The sequence below is a fragment of the Vidua macroura genome, chromosome 5, assembly GCF_024509145.1.
Source record: "Vidua macroura isolate BioBank_ID:100142 chromosome 5, ASM2450914v1, whole genome shotgun sequence".
Taxonomy (NCBI): Eukaryota; Metazoa; Chordata; class Aves; order Passeriformes; family Viduidae; genus Vidua; species Vidua macroura.
In genome coordinates, this window is record NC_071575.1 from 12,939,441 (window position 1) to 12,952,159 (window position 12,719).

A 12,719-nucleotide genomic window follows, 5' to 3' on the forward strand; every position below is an offset into this window, starting at 1 on the left:
AACTGGGAAGTAGATATTTTCTTTAATGATTGTAGTGAGTTGGCCTAGGCTGCATGCCAGGTGCCCATCAAGATGCTCAGTCACTCCCTTCCTTGTCAGGATGGGGAGAGGGAGAAGATGGAAAAAAACCCTTGGGGGTCAAGGAAAAGGGCAGTTTAATAAAACAAAAGCAAAGGCCAGACAGAGAAGCAAAGGAAAACAAAATATTTATTATCTACTTCCCATCAACATGTGATGTCAAGCCACTTCCTGAGAAGCAGAAGCAGAGCTTCAGCATGTGTAGCAGTCACTCCAGAAAACAAATATCCTAATAACTATCCTCCATGCTACTCCCTCTCCCATTTCCCTTAGCTTTTATTGCTGAGCAGATGCCATCAAGTGTGGATATCCCTTTCTTCAGCTTGGGTCAGCTGTCCTGGCTGTGTCCCCTCCCAAGAACTGGCCCACCCTCAGCCTGCTGGTGAGGGGAGAATGTTGGAGACACAGCCTTGGTGCTGTGCCAGTACTGCTCAGCAGTAGCCAAAACACCCATGTGTTATCAACACCTTTCCAACACCAACAGGCCAAAGCCATTAATGAAAATGAAATTGAGTAAAAGTTGAAGACTGAGCATATGTTAACTGATTTACAGAATTGAAACTCCAGATTTCTGAGCAAAAAATTAAGTTTGATTGCCATAGGAAAATTAACCACATCCATCGTCACACTGAAGAATATCTGTACTTACTAATTTCATAATTCAGTTGAACACTTAGGTGACTAGGCCAGTATAAATGTAGCCTTAATCAATATAATTACATAAACTAAAGTAAAAAGGTACATTAATACTTTGTGGATTAGCAAACTAAATAAAATTTTTAACCTAACTAGTGAAGTTTCCTGACAAGTGCAGGAAAAGTACCGTAATCAAAGCACAGTAGTGTCCTAAACCCAGTCAGGTGTTCTTACCACTGGGCTACAGAGCCAGACTTCAGACTCTAGTTCAATTTTTTTTTCTCATAATACTGAATTTTGCTGGGTTAACAAGCAGAAGTGAATGTTTCAGTAAAAGTATTGAAGGATGTCCCAAACAGCACAGTCTCCTTTGAACTGACCCTTCCTTTTTGATCCTCCCTGTGCCTATGTAGCTAGTACACATTTCCCAAGTGGGTGAGTTCTAGACTTAAATTTCTCCATTTAGTGAAGTGTATGGATTCAGGTTTAGCACTTTGGTATGAAAATATTGTAGTGTTAACATATGCTACTATCCACCTCCTCCTTGAATCCAGGTCTTTGAATGAAAAAGACTGAGATTGTCCATTTCTGTGCAGAAATGAAGTGGGTGAGATGTATTTTAAACCATCTACTAAATCAGGGGTTGCTGCTAATATAAGAATTATTTTGATGCAAATAGGCGTATAATTGATCTGCAATAGAATTTAGATGAGAAATGGGTCAACAACCTCTCAAAACGGATTGTTTGTTTAGATTTAGACTTCTATATTTTTATATGTAGAAAATATCATGATCCAAAATGTTGATGCCAGCAGTGCACAAAGGTCTCAAGTATCTGTCAGCCTTATAAAGGCTTTTGAAAAGGCTTTTCAGGATCACAGTGGATTCTTTCATTGCATAAAATATTTTTAGTTTTACTGCAGATTCTTTGAATCTATGCTTTCTCTGTGTTATGTTGAATTAGTTTCCCACCTTCAAAGAGCTGATCTGAGATTGAGCAAGCTGCTATGAAGCTTCACAGAAAATATTTTCTTCTGCCTGTTAACTAAGACCAATGACAAAACAGGTTTATAGCCAAGAGTTTTAATGCAAGCATCTTTTTAAATTGCCCGAAAAATGGTAAAATATTGGTTTGCAAAGAAGAAATTAAGTACTCCATAAAAAAGAAGACTTAAAAAAATTATTTCTAACTTTTAAAAATATTTTAAAAAAACCCATCAGACTAGAGTAATTAATCTGGATTATTACAGCCACAAATACTAATGAGAATGTAGGCAAACCATCATCTTACCATATGCAGTAGAGATGAACTCTACTGCATAGAGGAAATATTTCTAGGAAATATTTTGTAACATATTTAAATCATGGAAGTGATTGGTGTATGTTTCAAGTATTTGTGATTAAGCAGGAGCTTAAGACTTTAGTAATGCTGAAACTAAATTATTTAAATTGACCTTATTTTTCATGGGCATGATTTCCCGGTTACTCCTCTCATAAACAATACAATAGAGATGACTTGAATACACTTATAGAGCCAAAAACTCAAGTATTAATAAATGAAGTGCAATGGTCAAAGGCAGTCAAACCATACATTCTAAACACGTAATTTATGAAAGTGTAAGTAAGGTATGCCCTTTGTATTATTAAAAGTAAGCTACTGTGTATGTCCTGCATGCTTGAAGGCTACCATTACCATTCACAAATGATGCTTTCCTGTTAACAATATAATATTCACAAGACATGAATCATGTAGGTATCTTTAGTAGCATTTTTATTTGTTACTAATTCATTAGAAATTTCTAACATCTTGATATTATTGTTGTATACTTAATTTAAAAAATACTTTTCTAGTGATTTATTTTTTGCATACGGTAGGATTTATTAATTTTTAATAATTAATTTAATGAAATGATATAAATTTTCCTTGTATTTTGTTCAGTATGTACTTATTCTATCTGGCAAAACATGTCTTCAAAATGTGTCCTTTGACTAGTTAGATAGCTCAGCCCTTACCCATAGCTAGTAATTATGTTCATTACCTTTTATCCAGCTGACAGGATTGATGATAATTAATTGAAGCAAGAATATTGTAGAGTATATGGGTGGAACTGGAGGTCAGATTTGGCTCCAGGCACTGCTGTTAAAGGTAGCAAAATAGTCCTACACTCACTTCTTAGCTTCCCTATGTCAATATTGTACAAATGACGAATAAACACTATTAATAAAGCAGGACCAATTTAAAGAGTGAAATAAACTTCTAGTGAGAGACAGCCTTTCTTTTGATTGCAACAAAAGCAAGAAATGTGAGTATCTAGGACTGTGTGTCCCCCATCTTTTTTTTTTTTTTTTTGGTTGGTTGGTTGGTTTTGGGGTTTTTTTGTGTGTTTTTATCTTTTTGTTTTATTTGGTTTTGACTTTTTGTTTGGTTTTTTTTTTTTGTTTTGTTTTGTTTTGTTTTGTTTTGTTTTGTTTTTTTTGTTGCAGCTTCATAACTTTAGTTTTCTTCTTTCCATCCCATTCTTGGACTGTGTGAAGGGCCCATTTAAAGAACAATAAAATCCATCCCAGGCTACTCTGCTGGAAAGATTTGGGCTAACTCCGCTGTGGGATATGGCAGTGTGGAGGACTGAGGAGGGAAAGGATCCAAATGTACTGAAAGTATTAGGAGACATGAATAGTACCTCGAGAATGATATATTCAGGGTACTGGGGAAGTGGTAATCTTTACATCCCAATAGAATTCTTCAGGAATAAATCAGAGACACAACTTGAAACAGTTAAAGGAGAATAGCAGGAGAAGACATTAATATCGCTCTTGTCTTAATGACCACCATGAAAACTTGATAGGCTCCATTCCCAGATGACAAGGCACCATTATTTTCAATGTTCTGTGCAGGATAAAAACTTTAAAACTTTAGCCCACTAAAACTATATTAAGATTTATTATCAGAAAGTAATTTAAGTAATTTCAAAAATTTTCCACGGGTTCAGATTAACAACCGTTTCATTACTACTACCTTTTTAAACTAGGATTTAACATATTGGTCCATTTCAGCACCAAGTGAGGTTGAGACTTTTCCATCATTCGTCTTTCAATGTCTGTTCTTGCTGAGGTTTATTAAGCATGAATGTCTGTTCTTGCTTTTATAACATAAGAGTTCATCTCCTAAACCTATTTGTGGCTTTCCAATTAGCATTTAGTCAGTTCTCAGTTGACTGATCTTTTGCTCCATAATTAGAAAAGACTTTGCTTAAAAATAATCATCCTGTTGCATTTTACTAGAAACAAGGGAAACAATGTATATCAACTGTTTAACTGAGGAACAATGTACAAATTCAAATTAATTTAGATGATTTTCCCAATGCAGATGATAAAATTTAGTGTCTTTTCAGTATCCATAGGGATTTGATTTCCAGAAAGGTTTAATTTGTAGAGTAAATAATTGCAGAAGTGTCTGTGTAAATATGCAGAGGTACTGCATAATGAGTCAAATTTATTAATAACACCATCAGTAAAGATATAGTGAGCTTCTCAAGCTTTATTTTACTTTTTAGAGGCATAAAGAAATTCTGCTTCTCACATCTCCTTTTTGAATTGCTAGTAAATTTTCTGTATTAGCAATTTAAGTAAAATTCAGTAATAAAAAGTCCGTTAAGGTTTACTTTATCTAAATGACCATTTTGCATATTTTAATTTAATCCACTCTCCTCAGCTATATCCAGTTCATCTACTTGATCTTTTAAATCAAGTATCAGAATGCATGATTAACTGAAGTCAATCCTTGACCTCCTATATGAATCTCCAAAATGAAAATCTAAGACTTTAAACTTTTATGATGCCACCTAGCTTATTTCAGGGTAGAAATTTCAGGGCTTAATGTATCCAAAGCTAATTATAAAGTCATTCTGAGACAGAACAGAGACAACCAAACCAGATGGAACCCATTACCAATCCTCCTTCTGAGTCTGTCTGGTATTATTAAAATGTGTAATATTTCCATGTAGCAGTGTCTGTTGTAATCAGTTTCTCTCTAGGTACCAACACTGGAGCCACTTCTATGAACTCTTTGTAGAGATTATCCCTGCTCTTTGCAGAAATAGGTCTTGTCATACTTGACTCTTTCATCTGAATTAAATGGACAGTCCAAAATTAATTTGAAGATCATAGGATGCTTAAAGAGCAATAAAACTGCAGCAAAAATAGTACTGGATTTGTTGAAATGAAAAGAAATAGGAAAAGTATGTTTAACAGCTGATAGAAAAGACAATAATACTTTGGATGAATTGAAAAAAAAATTGTTTTCCATTTGGAAGTGCCAAGGAAAAATTGGGAATAAGAACCCATTTCTTATTTATATGCCTGCTTCCCCTCCCCCTGTTTCTTTCATCTTATGGAAGGGAAAGAGTAGGGAAAGAGGACAATAAATGCCACATATATTTTGAACTTCTCATAAGCATTCAAAGTTAATTTGGGTAGACTGAAATGTATGTCACTATTACTTATTCAGACAGAAGTGTTCTTAAACCATTTGCACTCCAAACTAGTGCACAGACATTATCAGGTTGTGAGTACAACCTAATATATCCCACCTCCCATCAAGGCTGGTTAGCTGAATTTAATCTGCTAAATCACCTTCAGTGCCGAGCTGTCTTGAGTCTACAGGTCCTAGGGCTCGTGGAGGGGTCTGTTTACTCACAAAACTCTGCATTAACATAATAGCATGAGGAATAGGACTAGATATCACTATGAAAGAGAAATTTCATCAGTATGAAATAGCTTCTATTTGTTTGAAAAATTATCAACATCAGATATGAAACTAAGCATGTTTAATTATCTTAGTAGGAAACATAGCCAACATGCTTACAGGGATCCTGATTATTTTCATTTATTGTTTTAAATTTCACAGCTGAAGAACAGGCTCATAAGACCGAAGATATGGAAAGTGAGATTTGTAATTTATTCAATTAAATTAAGATAACGTCTTAAATTTCCTGTGAGCCAACATTATGTTACTCCCCAATGTACATCACTCACACTTGAGCAATTGTCCTGGTTCCTGCTGTCAGCTCATTGGAGAAAGTCAGAAGATCTTCAAGTTGCTTATTTAGATCTACAGTCCATTTTATTAGAATTCATACTGTGTATACTTTCCAAATTCAATCATTAGTTAAAGAAATTGAGAAGCAATTTATCAAACACAGTAAAATAACGCAGTATATTCTTTTTTAGCACCTGCTAAAAATATCACTGTTAAAAGGACATAAATGACACTAGAAGCTGATCCCATTTAAACAGAGAGCTGGAGGTTAGTCCTTTTTCTTGAAGAATAGGTACAGTACACTCAAGATTCCTGCGGCTCATATTGGATTCAACTGTGAAGTCTTTATTTCTAGGCAAGTCTCACCATGTGGACCTAGTATAGAAAAATCTGCCTCCTGCTCTGATGTGTCAGTGCCTGCCCTCAGGAAAAGATTTAGAGCTCTGAACAAGTGGGTGGAAATGCTCACTGTGATTTCTGAGCTGAAGCTTTCTATTTAGATGCCATCTGATATTTCCTGCAAGCCAGCCTGAAGCAACACCCTGTCCAGCTGCTGAGTTGCAATTCAATATCTTCTAGCCTTTGTGTGGGAAGAAAACGTGCTTCATTAAGAAGTTGTAATCCAAGGTGCAATTTCAAACCTGGCTGACTTTATGTGGGATCACTTCAGTAAAAACCCCTCACACCTGAAAGCAAGGGAAAAAAACATCCCAACCCTAAACTTTGTCTTCAAGGAGAAAATATTCTAGCAGGGTAGTTTTTTTTTTTTTCAAATTGCCTCTAGGAAGGTATGTTATAGCTGCCCTGTAAAAGAGCACAACAGCGCCCAGGTTGAGTTGGTTTGTGATATCACCTCTCCAAAGACTTAGCTCTTCATTCATCCAAGATGGGTATGTCTGTAATATTACCCAAGACCCACATAGTCCTGGGTTTCAGTCTGCTTTAAAGTTCTGCAGCTGAGATGGACTAACCAGCTCAAGGTGTTTCTCTACCCACTGACCATAGCAGGAATCTAGATGAGCTAGTTCAATCTAGAAGCCTCACTCTTACATAGCAGACTTAGGAAAGATGAATCCCAACTTGACTACACTGAGGCATATCTAGAAATTTCTCCTAGATCTAATGCTGAATGTGCTAACACAGAGAGTGAGGGAAAAAATATTTTAGCAGTAGGTATGAATCAAGCTGTGTTCCATAAATACTAAAATTATTCTTAAAAATAAGAAATCTTTCTGTGTTTTAGCAATACAAAAATAATTATTCAGCTAAAATGGAATGAAAACCAGCTGGTTTCTCTAGTTGCACATTATTGGATTTCTCATTTATGAACTTTAAAATGAATGTATGCAATAAAGCAGACCAACTGAGCAGAGTTCAGTATGAGGCCTATGACAAACAGAACGCTTGTCCTTCTTATCAAGCAAATGGAAGACAGGTAGCACAAAAAAAAAATACCAATAGGGGAAACTAACAAATTAATTTGATAAAAATTCCTGCACTTGCAGCACTAATCTGTTTATTGGCCGAGATGCAAAAATGCATGTAGCCTACTTTCAATTTCCCAGAGCACAACTGATTTAATGCTCTCATGTTGCTCAGGGTAACAGATTCCCACCTAGGAGTCCTCCCACATCACAGGATCAATGGAACCCTGGAAGTTGCAGTAGAAAGAAATTATAATGTGCACCAAATTGTAGGAGCTGATAAAGAAAACACATTTGCCCTTCATGTATTTTTAAAGAGATTCTTTTTCATTATGACTTGTAAATGGTTCCTCTGTGAGCTGCACAGATAAAATTAAAATAGGCTTTTTTTCCCCCAGTTTTTGGAAATCTGCATGTCTCCTGTCCCAAGGATGTTAATATTTCAGGATTATAGATTAAACTAGTCCACTTCCTCACTTTGAGTCAAGGTCAAGTATAACTGAACAGCCCCTGACAGATGTTTTGCTTGTATGTTAATCATAAAAACAGTCAACATCTTCCCAAACTAGCTTGATCCCATTTGACAATCCTTACAGTTAGAAATAATTTCTAATATTTTATCTTATTAACTATTGAAGCAAATTTAAACTGGTTTTGCCCTTTTTCTTTTCCCTTGTCCTGTGTTCTACAACTGTGGAATGTTACTAATTACAGTTTTCTTGGATAACATTTCACATATTAGAACTTTTTTATGGTCCTTGGTCTGTGTTCCTTCCTAATGCTTTTATCTTACCTTTCCTTCTGCAGCCTTAACAATCTCATTACTTGATTTAGATAATTTACAAATTTCCTTTCTTACTGATTTTCCCTGAGTTTGCATTAAGTCATTGAAAAATGTTTGAAACTGTTCTTATATACGAGAAAGTACTTGGAATAGAATTACTGTTTTAACAGTAACCCCATGACATCTGGCTTTAGTGAAGAAAGCAACTAAGTTGGAAAGATATTTCTAGTCTTTGTAGTTCTCCATTTTAGGATTCTGTAGCATTCTGTTCAGCTAGTTAATTCTCAATTAGAGGTTATGCATTTGATTTTCTTCCTGGATGTTATATCTCCATCCGATACTAAGAAAAATCACCTTACTGGTGTCACCATTTCTTCAGTTAACCCACATAATTTGAATTCAAATCTGATCCTTCGGAGATTTTTAAGCCTTTTTTCAGCTAAATATTAGGCAGATATTTTACAAGTATGGGCCCTATTTCATCATCCAAACATCCCACCCATATCTGTCCTTCTGATTTGACAACAAACCATTGATAACTACACTGAGAATGTTGTTTTCCAACTATTTGTGCACAGAATTATTAGCAGTTTGTTCTTTTCTGTTTCTCTTGACTTTCCCACTGCAACACAGGATAGAACTATGTCCAGAGGGCTGTTGGGATCAAGATGCTGCAATCATCTCTCTGGAAGTCACAGGCCAGTAATCTCATCAAAGGATTACACTACTCTGACATGAGTTGCTCTTGACAAATTCATATTGGTGGGTTGTAATTACCTCTTAGGTGAATAATCATGTTTCTGCATAGTTTCAGGAATTAAGTTAAGTGATCTGTTCTGTAAATCCATCACTCTTGTTTTCTCCATCAGAGTAACTTTTATCTAAGCTGAGTATATGTTTTATCTCTACATCAGAGACGTACAGATGTTCCTGATGTACTGGTATTAACAATAACAGCAGTGTCAGACCAAAATTGAACCTTTTTATCTGAAGTGCTAAAGCAGAAAAAAACATGGATGAAATTCTTTGTGCCACTCATTATATTTTCAGGCTGAGTCAAATAAATATTGTTTCTTTATATAAATGATATATTTATTAATTCATTAAAAAATAACTTTTAAGTTGCCAGCTGAAATGCTTTCTGCATGTTAGGCTTTAGGATTTTTTTAACACCTACCCTGTTTTCTGTATTAATTAATTTTCTATGGTTCTCTTTATTAATCTTCAGGTCATTAGGTAACTATAACATCTTAACATCCTATTGAAGAAATGTAGGAAATTGGTATATCAGGCAGTTTCTTTGTTTAACCAATTTAAAAATAATTTCCTTTTATTTAAAAAAAATTCTCCAAATTAATGTGGACGTAACCTTCCACTACAGGGCTTAAATGCAGACAGAGGGAGGAGGACCAATTAATTTGAAACAACAACAGAAAAAATGCAGTAATTTAATCATGTGAGTAATATATTCTGACTAAATATTTAAAAAAAAGTTAATTTATTTTTATGTTAGAAATCAGTGGAATTAATCTCAAAATTATTGCAATTTCTGAATTAAGACCCTTGAGCCTACAACAACATGATGTTGGTATGACAAAGAATCCCAATATGGAAACTAATTTTTTTTTCATATTCTTTGAGCTTGGCTTGAAATGCTAACCACTGCCATACAAACATGGGACCATATAATAACAAATTTTGATAAAGAGCAAATTTCTGTTAACTGTTTACAGAAACAGTGCTCTAAGGCATCTACTATGAAGCAGTTTAAATTACTGTCACTTTCTTGAACTTCCTAATGTTTATTTTGTAGTCTTAATAATTGAGCATGATCTTATATATACATACATGTGTTACTGTGTATGCAGTGACAGTGCATGTAAAACTAGGCTCTTGCTAACAGTTAAAATGTGATCCCTCACAGCATACAATTCTATTTCTAGTTCCTTTAAAATTAATCTATATTTATATATATAAGTTATTAATAATTTATATATTTTATATGAAATATAATTATTTTCCAACAAATTTTAAAGTTTAAGTTTCCAGGCTGGAATTTTCCAAGATGGCAATTGGAAACAAGCTCAATTTTATTATAAATTTTTCTCAAGAACAGGAAACATTACAAACAAAACAGGAAACAGGAAACTATTATCAGATCATACATACCCCTCCAACAAAATTGTCATTATACACTAAGGTACCTACATGCTTTGAAAGATATAAATGAGGCACCCTTAGAGTTACAAATACACTTAGTTAATGGTATGAAAATGTATCCAAATATATTATTTACTCAAACCAAAAAAATCTCTATTCATAGTCAGCCATGTGGCTAGTAGCCATCCTTATGTACCATCTTCTTGTTCGCTGTGTTGAATTGTTACTGATGCAGGTCTTTAATGAATGGAAAGAGTAAATTTGCTGTTTTCTTCAGTCGCTTCCTTCAGCTGTCCTTAGACCATGACTCTGCTTGTAAATATAGTTCATAAGAGCTTTGCATTGATTGGTTCTCATTGCCAGGACAGTGTCTTGCCTGTGTTCTGCTAACCCTTCCTGTGACCATTGCTTTATTAACCATATCTACCTTCTCTCTCTTGGAAGACTAACCTCAATAAAACCTATCACAGGGCCAGCCTACCTTGCATGTGGCTCCAGGTAAATTCACATACCAGAATAAGGTAATTATTCTGTGCTTTGCATTTCTGCAAGTTTTAAAGAAACTTTTTGCTCAATATTATTTTCCCAAATTGAAAGGAGCAATATCACAATCTCCCAGTACAAGGTGTGTTTCTTTCTATATATTGCTCATTAATACTCCAATTTGATTTTTTCCAACAAAATATTTGAAGGACACATTGGGTTTTCTTTTTCTCATTTCTTAATTATTGTTTTTATTTATTTTGTCCTTATTCTGGATGTTCTACACTAGAATCCAGGCAATTGCAGTAGGGAAATAAAAGAGGGTTTTTTAGGCTGCTTTATTTGTGAGAAACCCTTGGTTGGTAACTGTGTGCCAGAAGCCTGTACTTCAAGGAACTTTATCAAAGTTAAGATAGTTGTGATCTCTCCCTCACACACATATGGAAATGCAAAATTTCCTATTTTTCTCTAGTCAAGCTGCCCTGAGTTGTCCTGATATGTCAGAATAGATAATATTTCCAGACTTTTGATTCCCAGTAATGGGAGTTTATGGTGCCCTTTGTGCCTCCCTGTCAGGTTCAAACTAGTGAAAACATACCTTTCTTTCAATAAGCTTTCAATAAGCATATAATGTTTTCTCACATCACAGGCTTTCTCTTTGAAAGTATATGTAATAATCTCCATATATTTTAATTACAATTAAAATACATAATTATAAACTTTGAGTTTAATGCTAGGGTATAAGACATATTCTGTATTGGCATGGTATCACCTGCTTCTGTAATTCTATAAATTTTTTGCTGGTTTTGGTGTTTTTTTTTGTTTGTATTTTTGTCTTAATAAGCACTTCTTTAGAAGGGCACTTTGTTTATATAAGATTAGGTCTAGTTTCTATTTTGTGACCTATGGATGTATATAAAAGTAAAGGGCATAGCATTAAATTCCCCAAGATGGATGACAGATGATGGATGATTCATAGTGTGAGACAGAACACATCACACAATCAGCCTGCTAACCTTACTCCTTTGTGCTCAACTTTAGTTTTTTAAAGAGGAGGAGATGGAATTTGAATTTTGCCCTGTGATTGTTTGATTACCACAAATATCACGTTTGCTGTTCATGCACATACAAATATCCCATGATGAGACAATGGGATAATGGAATAATACAGGACAAGAAAAGTGACTGAGGAAGTCCCCCAAGAACTTAGAGAATCACAGGTGAGTCAGTATTAGAAAACTGTACAGTCTCATAAAGGGAATACTTCAGCACTTTTAGTTTATCCTGATCTGTGCCATAATTTTTTGTTATGTTCATTTGGCTAACAGATTCTTAGACAACATGATAAGCAAGTAAATTTTGTTTACTTAACCCTTGCATTCTGACACAGAAGGGGATCATCAACAAGCTTTGCTCTATTTTGTAATAAGAGAAGTATAGCATGCAGTAAAAAATATCAGAGCTCATGACAACTGTATGTATTTGAGTACAACCGTAGTTTTAGATTTTTTTACTAACATCAATTGCAGTGGCCTAAAGAGAAACAGACATGTAATGTACAATTAAACTGATGCATTCATATATTAGAGGAAGCCTTACAAGAGTGAATGTCCCAAAGAAGAGTATAATGTTGGCCTCAAAAGATTAACATGAGTTATGTTCTAATCATAAATCTTTATTTTCTTTCAAATTTTTCATCTTTGTATGAGGTGAATCTTGGTCCCTGTTAACTGTAATGTATATATTTTCTTCTGCATTAAGTCAATTAAAAAATTATGTAACAAGGGATTACTTTCATTCCTCACTTCCATGTACATATATAACTACCCCATGTGTACAAAAACACATTCCCCTGTACATGTGCATATATATATATATATATGCATTTCTGAGTTGAGAGCACGTGTCTTTAAAATATTATTTTTATTTATTCTGGAAGCTTAAAAAGTGAATTTGAAAATGTAACTTCAGTTCTCATCTCAACTATTTTTTTTACTACCATGGAGTGTTTCAAAGTGCATCCATCTACAAGATATCCTAAACAAGTCTTCATTCAGACATAATGAGTTCCTGTGGCCATTTCTGTATTGGTGTCAGAAATTCAGCTATTACGAAT